The sequence below is a fragment of the Nelumbo lutea genome, chromosome 1, assembly GCF_056320005.1.
Source record: "Nelumbo lutea isolate HS-2025 chromosome 1, American lotus-T2T, whole genome shotgun sequence".
Taxonomy (NCBI): domain Eukaryota; kingdom Viridiplantae; phylum Streptophyta; class Magnoliopsida; order Proteales; family Nelumbonaceae; genus Nelumbo; species Nelumbo lutea.
The window spans coordinates 67,835,309-67,850,366 of NC_142684.1; positions in this window are offsets into that span (position 1 = coordinate 67,835,309).

The following is a 15,058-nucleotide window of genomic DNA, read 5'->3' on the forward strand; positions in this document are numbered from 1 at the left end:
AGTTGGGATCGCACCTTCATAACTGGTTGGTTTTCTTACTCTCTTTGGATGAACCACCCAGTCATCCGATTCAGCTCCCGTTTCAATGTTTTGTCTGGCCTCCATGTGAGATGCCGGTGTCTCCACCACCGTTTCGTGTTCTTCCTCCATGATCGGAGTTTCATGCTGATAGGTGTCCTCAGTTTCAACAAATGAACCTTCCTCTTCATTGGTCGATTGCTCACCAACTTTTTTTTTCCAAACTAGCATGAAAAACATTAAAAACTGAAATGTCAGTAGCTTGATTACCAATTTTATTCTTCAATCCATCCGATGACCTTGGTCTTACAATACCATCAGATTCCTTTACCATTATAGGAGTCAAATCATCTTTAGACTTTGCATAAGGAGAGGGTGCTCCAAATGCTTCTTGAAGCGCATCTTCAATGGATTGATGTATTTCAGTTGTATTGTAACTAATTCTTGATTACATACAATGTTTATGATTTCATGCGTTGATGAAACTTCAACAAAATGAGGTTTTTCTTTATTATTTGTGGAGCTTAATTCCCTAAATTTACTAATGGTACCCGTTGGCCTCCACTCCATTCTTGCCTCTATCATGATATCTTTCTCTTGTTTATTCTTCCTCATTCCACCCTAACTCTGATTTCATTTTTCTTTTTCTTATATTCCTTGGCTTCATGACCAATTTTCTTGCATTTCTCACAATAAACTGGAATATTTTCGTAAGTTACTTTTTGGAAGAAGCCATCTTTTCCTATACCGCCCCACACCTGATCAATCAATGGCTTGGTAATATCTACTTCCACACAAACTCTGGCTTCCTTAGCCATGGCACATTTCAGAGTCGCTAAATGGACTTTCAACACTTTCCCAACATTACCTGTGATTGATCTTATGAAATCTTCACCAAAGAGATAGACTAGTAATTTGGGCAAACTAATCCAAAGTGGTAGGATGGTAGGATCTTGTCCAGGGTTGAACAAAGGTGTCCATTTAAAGAATCTGAAAAGAAAGCCTTTAAAGATAAATAATTTCCCAGAGCCAAACTTTCAAGAAATCTTCTTCACAATGAAAACAAATGATTAGCTTTTACACTAATTATTCTACACATTCAACTATTAAAATGAAAACAAATGATCAAATCACTTAAGTAACTCAATGGTTAATTGAGGCCATGGCCTTTGTAACCATAAATGCTTGGGTTCAAATCTTCACACCCCCAAAGTTATTTTGGGGTTTATTTCAAGGCAAATTCAGTTCCAAGGCAGGTCCCAACTAGGTCGGATCCACTAAGGCCAACCAAGGTCAGTTTGGGTAGGGTAAACCCCTAGACCGTGAAACTGGTTGGGTGGGGGCCAGTTCCAAGAATTTGGAACCAGACCCTACCTTGTAACAGATTGGGTGGGGTTGGTTTGAGGTCGGTTCCATTGGGTTCTAGGTAAAAGTATAACCTATCTATTTTCTCACCCCTAATAAATAGGTTGCAAATTATAAGGGGTGTTTTAGTAAAACGCAAACTATGGGGTAAGTTTAAGTAAATTTGGGAAACTATAGGGGGTTTCTAGAAAATTACCTTTTTATTTTTTACACTAGCATATACATTCTAAAGTATATTTGTAATATGTGTAAGATTAATTTGGGCCTACACTCATTTCACAAAACATGTATGCAAGGATACATTCCATGGGCAATTATTGGAGATCTAAACGCTATAACAAACAACAAAGAAATATCAGGTGGTCGGGTTGTTAGTGACAGAGAGACAAGAGTGTTCAATTCTTTCATAAATGATTGTGAACTCCTGGACGTGGGCTTCCATGGCCTGACTTATACTTGGACAAATAGAAGATAAGCGCACCTGCTCATTAAGGAGCGTTTGAACAGACTCTTACCCCATCCATCTTGGCTGCAGTTGTATCTGAAGGTCATGATAAAACATTTGCCAGCAATTGGGAGTGACCACAATCCCATCCTCTGTAACTTAGTTGGCTTCAAGAGACGAGTGAAACCTCTAAAGAGATTTGAAGCTCTTTGGACTTCTTGTGATGGATATGCTAATATTCTCTCATCAATTTGGACCACTCAATCTGTCTCATTTCCATAGAAGTGCTTGAATTGTAAGTTTATTTTAAGGAATTGGTTTCATTCCTCCTTACATTTTTTCTTAAAAATTCAAGAAATCAAAAAGCGCATTGAGCAGATCCAAATGGGAGACTTGGTAAACATTTCATTAGCAGAAGAACTTTCTCTGAGAGCTGACTTAGAAAAGTGGTATGATATTGAAGAAATGTATTGGAAGCAAAGATCAATATGTAATTGGTTAAATCACGAGGACAGGAACTCTAGATATTTTTATATTGTTGCTTCAAAGAGGAGGAAAAAGAATAGTATCTATTGGCTAAATGACAACAATGGGGATTGGATTTCTGACCCCAAATTAATCGAAGATACCATTTGTTGCTATTTCAGATCTTTGTTTACCTCTTCCCATATGGACCTAAATTCAGTGGCTGCAAATTCCTTCAGTAGTTGTATTTCAACTGATGATAACCGATCTCTTTGTGAAACTCCTTCTGGTGATGAAATCAAAACTACTCTCTTTAATATGGCACCCCTCAAAGCTCCGGGCCCAGACAGACTTCATGCCTTGTTCTTTCAAAATGGCTAGAATACAGTTGGTGAAGACCTCTGTCAGTTTATCCAAACCTGCTTCAATGACTCTACAATCATCTCTACAATTAATGACATTGCTATTTTCCTAATCCCAAAAAAGGAGGATGTTTCTTTGCCTAGCCACTTAAGACCAATAGGCCTAGAAACCATTACTTATAAAATTGTTGCTAAAATTTTAACAAAAAGATTGAAACCTCTTCTTGGGAAATTGGCATCTCCTTTTCAAAATGCTTTTACGCCAGGCAAACAAATTGTTCATAATATCATTCTGGCTAGAGAAATAATGCATTCAATGAACAAAAGATCTTCTACCCCACTACCCCAGGTCATTTTATTCTCAAAATTGATCTTTCTAAAGATTACAACCGTGTTGAATGTCATTTTCTTCTTCACTATATAGAGCTCCTAGGTTTCTCTGAGGTTTTCATCAGTCTTGTAAGTAACTGTTTAGCTTCTTCATCTATGCACATCATTGTTAATGGTACTCCCAATAAACCTTTCAAGCCAACTAGAGGGCTCAGACAAGAGTGTCCTCTCTCCCCGTACTTATTTATTATTTATCTGGAATTGCTATCCAGAATGCTCTCTGATGCTCTTAATGCTGGTGAAATCAAATGTTTTAAATTTAGAAGATCAAATTTAAAGCTAAATCATCTCCTTTTTGCGGACGTTTTACTGATTTTTGGGGAAGCAACCACATTGGAGGCTCAAAAGCTGAAAGTGTTACTGGATCTGTTCTGTACTTGTTTTGGTCAAGTAGTGAATTATGATAAATCTTCAATCTCCTTTAGAAAATGCACACCTCTTTCATCAAGATCTAAAATCCTGGATATGTAGAGAATAAAAGAGATGAAGTTAGAGGATATGTACCTGGGTGGGCCAATTCTCAATACCTCAAAGAAGCACTCAAACTGAAGATTTACTGTAGATAAAGCAATGTCAAAATTTAAGAAATGGAAATCAGGAATCCTCTCTCATGCAGGTAGATCTGTTCTCGTTAAATCTACTCTAGCATCCCTCCCCCTTTACCATATGGCAACCTATGCTCTTCCATCCTCCATCTGTAAGGAGCTAAAATCAATTTGTCGTGATTTTTGGTGGGGGAAGGCATAAAAAAGAAAGACCCATCTACCTAAAAGCATGGAAGTCATTTTTACTCCCGTTGGAGAAACGGGGTCTTGGCTTTAGAGACCCAAGTTTGATGAACAGAGCTCTCTTACTTAAGTTGGCTTGGTGTTTTCTCATAGAAACTAATTCTTTATGGGTTAAAATACTTAAAGAAAATTATCTTACCTCATCAAATTTCTGGAAACAAAATCATAGAAGTTCACACTCATTGTTGTGGTCCAGCCTATTAGCTTACCAAGAAGATCTCATTAAGGGTTGTAGATGGTTAATCTCAAACAGTTGGGATGTAGATATTTTCAAAGATCCGTGGATTCTTAATGGACTGATTGAAAAGCCAAATATCTTGCTTGCAGCAAGGTGGCCATTCTCATGAATCAAAACTTACGAACGTGGAGCACCCAATTCTTACATATGCTCTTTAATGATGACATTATTAATCAGATTACAAAGATTGTTATCCCTCAGGTGAATCCTTTAATTAATGACAAGCTAGTTTGGTCATTTACTCCACATGGAAGGTTTTCTTGCAACTTTGGATATAAACTATTGTGTCAAGATGTTTTGGAATCTTCTCATGCTTCCTGGGTTTGCGAAAATCTTAACTAGAAAGAATTGTGGAAAATGAAAACTTTAATTCCCTGTGTCAAGATGTTCTTATGGAGATGCTATAAGGGAGCTATTTCAGTTAATGTAGAGCTGGCTAAAAGATCAACTAAGATTGAAGCAATTTGCTACTTGTGCAGAGTTTCAGACGAGACTGTGGATCACCTCTTATTTCAATGTCCAACTATTCAGCCCATATGGTTTGCCTCCTTGGGTATCTGGACTGAGAATACTCAAAATAATAATTTATGTTATTGGTTACAGCATTGGAGACATATTGACAAAATAAGGAATCAACATTCTTGCTTTCCAATGTTTGCTCGAGGGGTCATTGTAATGTGGCTCATTTGGAAGCATAGAAACAAAGCGATATTTGAGCAACACCCTTTTAATCCATTACAGATGCTTGTGGCCATTGAAACTCATTGTGCCTTACTTTCCAGATCTACTATTTCATATTCAAACACTAATAGTGTTCACTCTCAAATCAGTACGGATCCTCAGACGGTTCAGAGGTGGATCAAGCCTCCTACTGGAATCATTAAAATTAATACAGACGGTTCAGAGATCACAATGGCTATTTCATACTAGGTAGATGTGCTCCCCTCCATTGTTCTTCCCCGACAGAAGCTGAAGCCTTAGCAATTTTGGAAGGTTTGAGGTGTGCCATTGCAGTGGACCTTGTGGCTCTCATCATTGAAAGTGATGCAAAACACATCCTCGACATTCTCTCTTCGGGTGTAGACTCTCCCTGGAGATTACATTATACTATTCTAGAAATGTAGGCATCTTGCTTTTGGCTTTGTACAACTGGTTTTATTCATACATCTCAATCTTGTAATCGCTTAGCCCACGGGCTAGCAAATCATGTTGTCAGATACAATCATGCTATGACCTGGTCAACTCCTCCAGATTTCATCAGGTCTATTTTTCTAGATGAGATGTAACCTGTTGTTTTGAAATAATTTTTTGCTTCTGGCTTAAAAAAAAAGGATACATTCTATGCATGTGTGCAAGTAAACAATAAAGATATAAGTTAACAAAGCTTAGCTTTTATGACTAGCAACAAAACTAAGGAAAGTATTCCCTTTGTATTTTTAAAACTAGCAAGAACCCGTGTGATGCGCAGGAAAATATGAAAGATTGAGTAATTTTATTTACTATTAATTAATTGATAAATTAATAATCAAAATTTGTTGTTAATTAACTAAAAGTATTCAAAGTTAATTTTAATATTTAAAATATTAATATTTCTATTTTTCATTTAATTTTGATTTATAATAAATAATTATTGTTAATTTATCATAAACAAATATTTTTAATAAATTTAATTTTATTAATCATGTGTAGTAATTTTAATAACATTTTATTTTTCATTTAATAAGATTTTAATAACAAATAAATTTATTATTTTTAAATGAAATTTTAATTGACTTTAAACAAATAAAAATAATTACAAAACCTATCATTTTTATTAATTTCACTAATAATTGACAATTATATAGGAATGACAAAGAGGCAGGGCACCCCATCCTTGTTTCCACCACATAGTCAAGACACTCTACCCCATTCCCACCCCGTCCCCAGTGTTAAGCAAGTTCAAGGCAAGGCACTTCCTGTTAGGGACGGGGAATCCTTGAATTTTCCAACCTCATCCTCAATGTCGGGTGAATTTAGGGCAAGACACCCATTCCTCATCAAGGATGGGGAATCCTCGAATTTCCCAATCACGTCCCTCGTGTCGGGTGGGTTCAAGGCAAGGCACCCACTCCCCGTCAACCCAATAGTCAATTTGATGACAAAAAATGATCAAAAGGATATACTGAGTCTTAGGCGCATGGTAAATTTCTCAAAGTACACTAAATTGTCTTTAATTTTCAAAAATGTAATTTTATAAAAATTTTGAAAAATTTATTACATTTGTGTAATCTTGAAAAATTATTTAAATTTATTTATGAATTATTATTTAAAAATTTATTTTCTTTTTAAATGGTTTACTTATAGATTTACACTAATTTATCTTATATTTTCTAATATAAACAAATTAATAATTTCCTTTTTCCAATATTATACTAATTTATCTTAATAACTTGTGTAATTATGGGTTCAAATTATAGTCTTCCCTTTGCATACTCATTTATCTTTAATAATTTTCAATAATTTATAATGAAATTACATAATTTTTCAATAGTTCTCCAAAATCTATCAAATGTAATAAGTGTTCCTAAAATTTCCAAAATATTCCAATAATTTTCAATAATTATTTAATACATTTTAAATAAACTTTCAAAAATTTTATATCTTTTAATTTCCAAAATGTTATTTTACGAAAATGTAGTTTTATGAAAAATTTTATTACATTTATGTAATTATGGAGATTTATTGAAAATTATTTTAAATTGTTATTAAATATTTATTTTTATTAGGTAGTTGACTAATAAAATTACACTAATTTATCTTTTATTTTCCAATATAAATTAATTAACAATTTTATTTTTCAACATTATAATATTTTATTCCCCCATCTGCATTCAATTATTAACTATAATAATAGCAATAAATAAAATTTTATACTTTTTGATAATTTTTAAATATAATTATCAATTTTATAGAAATTAGTTAAAGAGTTTTCAATTTCTATAAAATGTTGTAAATTAACATTTAGTATAACAGTATTTACCCAAAATACTTTTAAAACGTCATGATGAGTTAATTAATAACAATATTTATTAATTTTTGATAATCTACTAACTATACCAATAAGAATATTTAATTTTCGTTAATTTACTAACCATATTTATTAACTTTTGGTAATAATACTGTTTAATACTCATTGAATATGGGTTAGATTAAATATTAATCATATTTAACTATTTATTAATTAATATGAATATTTTAAATGAGAGAGTGTGATATAGATTTGGGGAAGAGATTTCAAAAATTGATTGGGGAGGGGTAACATGATACATCCCTAATGGCTTAGAGGAGATACGTTAGGAGAGCTAGAGATTCTTGGAATATTTTTAGGTAGTTGGATTGGGAATGGTGATATAACTTAATGGGAGTGGTGGAAAGGGAAGAGGAGAGAGAGTCAAAGAGAATGTAGGATAAGGGTATTGGAGCAAGGAGAGGCCTGCTGATGTGCATGCACTATCTTGCTATATATATATATATATATATATAACAGATTGGCCAAACAGGATTTCCGTAGCTGACCTCATATATTTTTTTGGTAAATGACCCATATATTTGGGATAAGGCATGGACGATGATGATGATGCATGTATTTATGTATCATATAATGACATGTATCTATTTCAAAGATGGACCATAATGTCCAAATGAAAGGTAGAATTGCAATAATTGAATAGGAAACTTCCCCACCCTAGCCAACCTACCTACGTGGCTTAAAAAGAAAGGGATTAGAAAAGACTCTTTGCTAATCAAATGTTTCATACATGGCGACCTCTCCTGCGTTGTTAATAACACCAAATTGAAAAAGATTTAATGCTGGGACCTCTTTTTTAATCTTCATTGGCAGAGCTCCCATGGATCTGTATCAACCCGTAGTTTCAGAACATAACAAAATCTCTCAAGTCTGAACCTGTAGTTACTTAACTGTAACTGAGAACATGAAATGTAAAATAACTATAAAGTCTAACATGAAATGTAAACAAAGTTATTTCAGAAGTATGTTCTTTGTGAGCAAGGAATTACGTGAAGTTTCCTCTTACTATAAATTTCATTCGCTGACTAATAGAGATAAAGAATAACTCCTTCAGATATTCCGGCTGTCCTGTATCAATCACCATGTGAGAAGGGTCAAATATACAACAATCAAACAATTGTTGCCCCAAATAGGTCAAGACTTGAAATTGACACAGGAATTGTTCCATTCCGTAAGGTTCATCTGGATTGGATCCTCTTACTGTAAATTTCATCAGCAAATGGAATTGTTCCATTCCATAAGGTTCATCATGAGCTCCAACTTAACCATTCAGGGGATTAAGAATCAGAACAGCCCCCAGTTCCACTTCAGATTTGATAACTGCAGAAATGTCCATGTAGAAACAATTATCATAAAGTCATGCTCCACAGTCCCAACACTGATAGAATTCACATAGAGAACACCAACTCTGTTCGGATGTATAATTCCATCATCTCAAATGGTATACATATGCAGAGAATCTCTCGATATTTTCACAAAATACATCTTGCTGTGTTGTGCACTAACTGATCCTCACTATATATAGGCGACGATTGTGTATTGATTGGATCTGGTTCTATATATATATATATAAAGAGAGAGAGAGCCCCTGATGAACTTGTTATTATAATTATTAATAACATGTTAAATGTATGTTTTCTTTCGGACTAAAATAATTTTTGGAAAACCTTATCTTTTTGGTCTTGTTAACTTATGATGTGTTGGGTATTGGCATTGTCCTCTTCCCTTCATCTGGTTGTGGTTGTAGATAGTTGAATGCCGGTGAGTGCTGAAGTGGACTTATGCCTATGGATATTACCTGCCTGAGCATGAACATGCTAAAAGATTGAGGCCTACAAGTTCAAAGCCTTGACGCAATGGTATGGTTTAAATAACTTGGCACTCTGCTAGCATCTTCATGAGGTTCTGATTGAACCTTTACTCTCTCTCACTCTCTCTTTTTCTTTCTTGGTTCTTGAAATGTGGCGATGTTGTAGAGAGGAATCTTTTTTTCATCTCTTATGCACAATTTCTCTCGTGGGTTTTTATCAAGATAGAAATTATACGAGTAGCCACTCTTTAGGGAGAATCACGAAATCAAGTAAACTCTAACCAAGTTTCAAAACAGAGGAAATAATATTTTTCTCCCTCTTTGTGTGAAGCTGTTAGGAAACAATTTAGTAGGGCTTAAAACCAAAGAACAAGCATACAAGAACACAATCAAATTTACGTGGAAAAATCTTCCCGATGTTAGAAGGAAAAAGCCACGGTTACCCAAAAACTTCCACTATCAAGAAAGTAATTGTACAAAGGTTCTCTCTAGATAAAACTAGATGCATACAATCAGCAAATCATCAAGAAAATACATTTCTTGGAAACTAACGAATATTTCAAGATAATGGAGAAATCTCACATAAAACAGAGGTACTGTTTACGGACTCAGATCTCACAAACTAGTGAGCCAAACCAGATCTCCACCGTTTGTTCAGATTGAAAAACCTTAAGTCACGAACATGCCTGCAAAATTTCAGCTCAATCGGACCACAAACGACCTTCGACCGAAGCACAAGATGAAAACTGTGCAGGTTGGAATTCGAAAAGTCATGCTCATTTTATCTTCTCTGTTTTTACACGAGATTCTCTTCTTTTTCTTTTCTTCTTTCAATCTTTTAACAGTCAACACCACTAAAAGGTTATTTCCTTTGAATATTTTCATTTGGGCAAAAATACCCTCATCCATAGGCTCAAAAATACCACATGGGCTTCTTGGGCCATCCTCCACATAAGAGGGAAACCCAACACACTCTGCCTCTACAAATTCTCAGTTTCTATCATCCTGCTTCCTGCTTTACCTTCTTCCAATTTCTATTATTGTTCGGTCTGCAACTCTACTTCTTTAGGACAGAGATGATGAAGATGAGTGAAAATAACTCATGTCAAGACAAGAAGCCTTACTTCTTCAAGATTATGCTATCGGGACTCCCCACCCAACAGTTGGTAGTCTCAATCTTTTACCTCTGTTAGTTCATTTCCCCTTTATCGGCCTTTTTGGTTTTTAATATGTGAAAATGCTTTACTAAAAGTGAATGACGAGCTTTTTTTCCCATTCTGCGTTGTTTTGCAGTGGATTCCTCCAAATTTTACGATGCACATTTAAAAAAAAAAACAGTTGGAAGAGCAATCCTAGAAGATCGTAGTGGTTATCGTTGGTTCATCAAATTAAGACAGACTTCAAGTGGCACATATCTAGGGGAAGGGTGGCAGGATTTTTTAGTAGATCACTTTATACTGGATAATGAATTTTTACTATTTCGATATGATTGACATCTAATATTCAATGTGAAGATTTTTGGCAAGAATGGATGTGAAAGAGATGCCAATACATTTACAGTTAGAATGCAATTTTTATCTTTTATAATATCAATGGTCTCATATATTTATATTTTACATGTGTATTTTATTTAGATAATTGACAATAATTATTATAATATTTGCAACAATTTATTAAATTAAATGTCAACAATTAAAATAATATTTGGCAATAGTTAAGGTAATAATTGTTTGATTGTTGGTACTTCAACAACAGTTTAGAAAAACCGTTGCTATAAATATTGATTGCTGCCTATTTAACAACAGTCTAGAAGGGTTGTTGCCTAAGATGCTAATTAGAGGCAAACTTACAACCGATGCAAATTTATAATTAACATCAGCTAGTACGATTATGGTCAAAGGTACTGCTGAGCAACGATTTTTATTAATTGTTGCTGAAACAAAAAATTTGGCATCAATTTCAATTAGCTGTGGCAAAGCACTATTGCTGCCAACAATTGGTCCAACTGTTGTGAATAATATATTTTAAAACAATTGATTGTTGTTAAAAAGTTTTAACAATGGCTTCGCTAGCCACAACTTGTTCAGTTATAACTAAAACATTAGGCAACAGTTTTTCTTGTATTGTGAACAATTTTTGACTATTTCCAAAGCTTAATTTTCTTGTAGTGGATATGAGATTTAATGAGAGAGAATATGAAAATAGTTTTATTTCCAATTGGTTTTAAATTTTACATTCCATTTCCAGTATTAATAAAAACATTTCTTACTTATCATTGTTTAATTTGTCAGATATATGATATTAAAAATGTTCCCAAATTTTTCATTTTATTTATTAATTGTGGCAATATGAATATTTATTTTAACAATTATTTTTATTTAATATGATGAATATAGAATATTAGAAATGTTCCCAAATGTTTTCGACAAAAATCTATACTTTTTCATTTTTTGTACTCTACCTTTTTTTTTCAAATATTTATTATTTAATTAATGACATAATGAGTTTCTTTGACAACTTGGATCATTGATCCACCAACTATTGGATCAGTTTTAAATTATATATTTCATGTACATTATATAAACAAATTTTACTTATGATATTTAATTTTTGTTTGACATAATTAATATATAATTTTTTATGTCTCTTTTTGAATACTTGTACTTTTCTAATTTTTAAAGATTTATTACTTAACTATCATATCATCGATTGATCCATTTAACGCAAACCACCAACCCGTAACCTAGAAAGAAAAATAGCTTGATTTATAGGTTGACATTAAATTTTGTATTATATTTCCATTAGTGAAAATTATTTATTCTTTAAAATACTTATTTTTGTTCATTACAATGAATTTGTAATATTAAAGATGTATCCAATATTTTATTTTTTATAAATATGTAAAATTAGATATGTCCCCAAAATTTTTTTAATTTATTTATTTTTGTGTTTTTAGTATTTTCTATTTTTAAAAATTATATTATTTGACTATGATATCATTTCATTTCTAAGTTAATTTTAAATTTTGTATTTTATTTTCATCATTAATAAAAATACTTCTTACATTTTGTACTTATTTTTGTTTAGTATCATAAATATACAATATTAGAGATATGTCCAATTCTTTTTATTAATTCATATGACCCAAATGGTTGAATTGCTTACCCACCACTAGGAGGGAAGAAAATGTTAATTTTTCAAATTAATTTTTAAATGTTTAATTTCATACTATTAAAATTAATGTTGTGGATTTAATTAGTAGATTCTAGTGATGAAAAATATATCTTAAATATAAGATTTAATGAGAGGATATACTTTAGATTATAGATTTTATGGGAGAGAATATGAAAATAGTTTTATTTCCAATTGGTTTTAAATTTTATATTACATTTCCATCATTAATTAAAACATTTCTTATTTATGATGCCTATTATTGTTTAATATGTTAAATATATGATGTTAAAAATGTTTTCATTTTTTAATTTCTACATATTTTTTGTATATTATCTATTTTTGAATTTTATTATTTAATTGTGGCAATCTGGATTGACTCATTTGACCCAAAATGGTTTAATTTCTTACCATCACCTAGATGAAAATACTATTTTTCAGGTAGATTTTAAAATTATACATTTTTATGTTATTATAATTATTAATTTATTATGTATGAATTCAATTAATAGAATTTAATGATGAAAAAAAATAAAAATACTTTAAACATATGATACATGAAGGTGAATGCAAGTTAATAACTTAATACCTTAAATAATGAGAATGACACAAAGACCCCCGTTTACATTCTTTTGCGGCAAAGACCCGTTGTACCCATACTACCTTGTACGAAAAACAATGTTCATCTTTTCCGACCTCATGATATAGGAACAATAGCGATGGTAATCCCTTTTACTTCAGATTACTCCACATGTATCTGTCCCCCGATCTCTCTTCTTCCCCTTCCCCTTTCTTTCCTCCCTTTCTTTCTGTTTTTCACGCCTCTCTCTCTCTTTCTCTCTACATCGACAAGATGTCGACGAATCCCTCCAGCGGTGGCGCACACATACTAGTATTTCCTTTTCCTGCGCAGGGACACATGCATCTCACCCACCAGTTGGCGCACACAAACCCTCGTCTTCCCTTTCCTCCATCACCCATGTTTTCCCCCATGCCGTTGAGAACGTCAAGGACATTGGAAACCGTGGCAATACTCCCGTCATGCGCGCCCTTTTTGCACTTTCCGATCCCATCACCCATCTCACGCCTAGTCGATGTAGTTGACCTGAGCCGATTGAATGAAAATCCAGGTAAAGGAAATGAAGAAAAAGTTAAAAATTAAACAATCAATAAATAAAGGCAAAAGAGAGGGGAGGCTAGAGCCTGCTCTTTCTTCTCTCTCAAATCCAAACACAACCCTGAAATAGAGGAAGGCAGGGATGAGAAGCTATTTAATGTTCACCGACCTCCTCTAAACTCTCTCTCTCTCTCCATTTAAGACTGAACATTGTTGTCTTTCTTCTCCTGTGCTCAAAAACCATTTGTTTTCTCTTGTTCCTTGTGTTTGGTTGGAAACCCGCCCCCACCCCCCAGAAGAGGATAGCTCGGCAAAAAAAGCTATCTGAGCTTTGCATAATTTATCTCATCTTTTTCAGCTATTTCGTTACTGAGATCCATCGGCTTTCTTTCATTTCCCATTGTGTATAATTTTCTAGTTTTCTTGAGTGCAAGGGATGAGTAAAGAAGAGTTCTTGAAGATCCATGTATATATGCCATTTCCTCTTCTTTCTTTATTCTTTTTACTGGGCTTTGCTTGTATTAAGCTCAAGATCCAGGTGTCCTTTTCCTTGTGTTGTTTCTTCTTTTATTCATCTCTCTGCGGTTTATCTTCTTCCATATGCAAATCGAAATTTATCCCTGATATTCTTTTTGTTCTCTCTGTTGCTCTGTGCTTGGGTTACTTGTGCTTGCAAACTAGTGTTCTCAAAGCGAACATTCACTGTTATGGATGCAAACTAGTGTTCTCTCTGTTTCTAGAAACATTTTTTTTTTCTTTTAGAAAAAAATACTGGTTTTTGTGCAAAAACATTTTATTTTCCCAGCATTATAATTTCTAAAGTGGGTTAGCCGGAATTTATTGGTATTTTAAGCCATTTTTGTTGATTTTCACTTCAATGAGAGAGAGAGAGAGGGAAAGAGAGAAATGTGAAGATGAACAATGTTTTTCTTACAAGGATAGTATGGGGATTAAAAATATTGCAACACGGATTTCAACGAAAAACTAATGGAAGGGGGTCTTTGTCTTAAGGTTATAGTATAAGGGGGTCTTTGTTGCAAAACAAAGTACAGGGGGTCTTTGTCATAGACCCCATAGTACAGAGGGGTCTTTGTAATTTACCCTAAATATAGAAGATAAATTTTGTCCATAGAAAATTCAAAAAATATTCTTCAAGCTATTCATGCTTTTTAAAATAATGTAGTATAGATTAGGGGTGATTATTTCAGCTCGGCCCAGCCTAGCCTATACAAGCCCGATCCAAAAATTCCGAGTTGGGCCTAGGTTTTGTGTTCAGGCCCGGCCCGGGCCTAGGCCCACATCAGGCCTGTAAATTTTAGGGTTGGGTTTGGGTTTAATACTTCAAGCCTGACCCGGCTCGCATATATTTTAAATTACACATTTTGTATATAATGTATACATATATACATGTTATTTTACATTAGATTATATATTTTATATTTAAATATTATAACATGGCATGCACAATTTATATTTTATGTAATATTTTATATTATATAATGTATAAAATAAATTTATATGCATGTTATGTCATTTAGTATAAAATGTTATAGATATGTAATTGATGGAGGACGATTTGACCCGACCTACTGAGACGATGACACGTGGATCTGACTGAGCACGAGCAACGACTCAGCATCATGGCTTGACCACGGCTAAGTATCGAGCCTGTAGAGTAGCTCGCCACATCATAGCTCGCTATAAGGGGAGCTCGCTACAATGCGAGCTCCAGGTTCCTCGAGCTACCGAGAAGGGAATACTCCAGGACTATTTCAGCTCATGAGTCAGGGAAACCAGCTCGGTCCAACACCTGGGCAGAAGA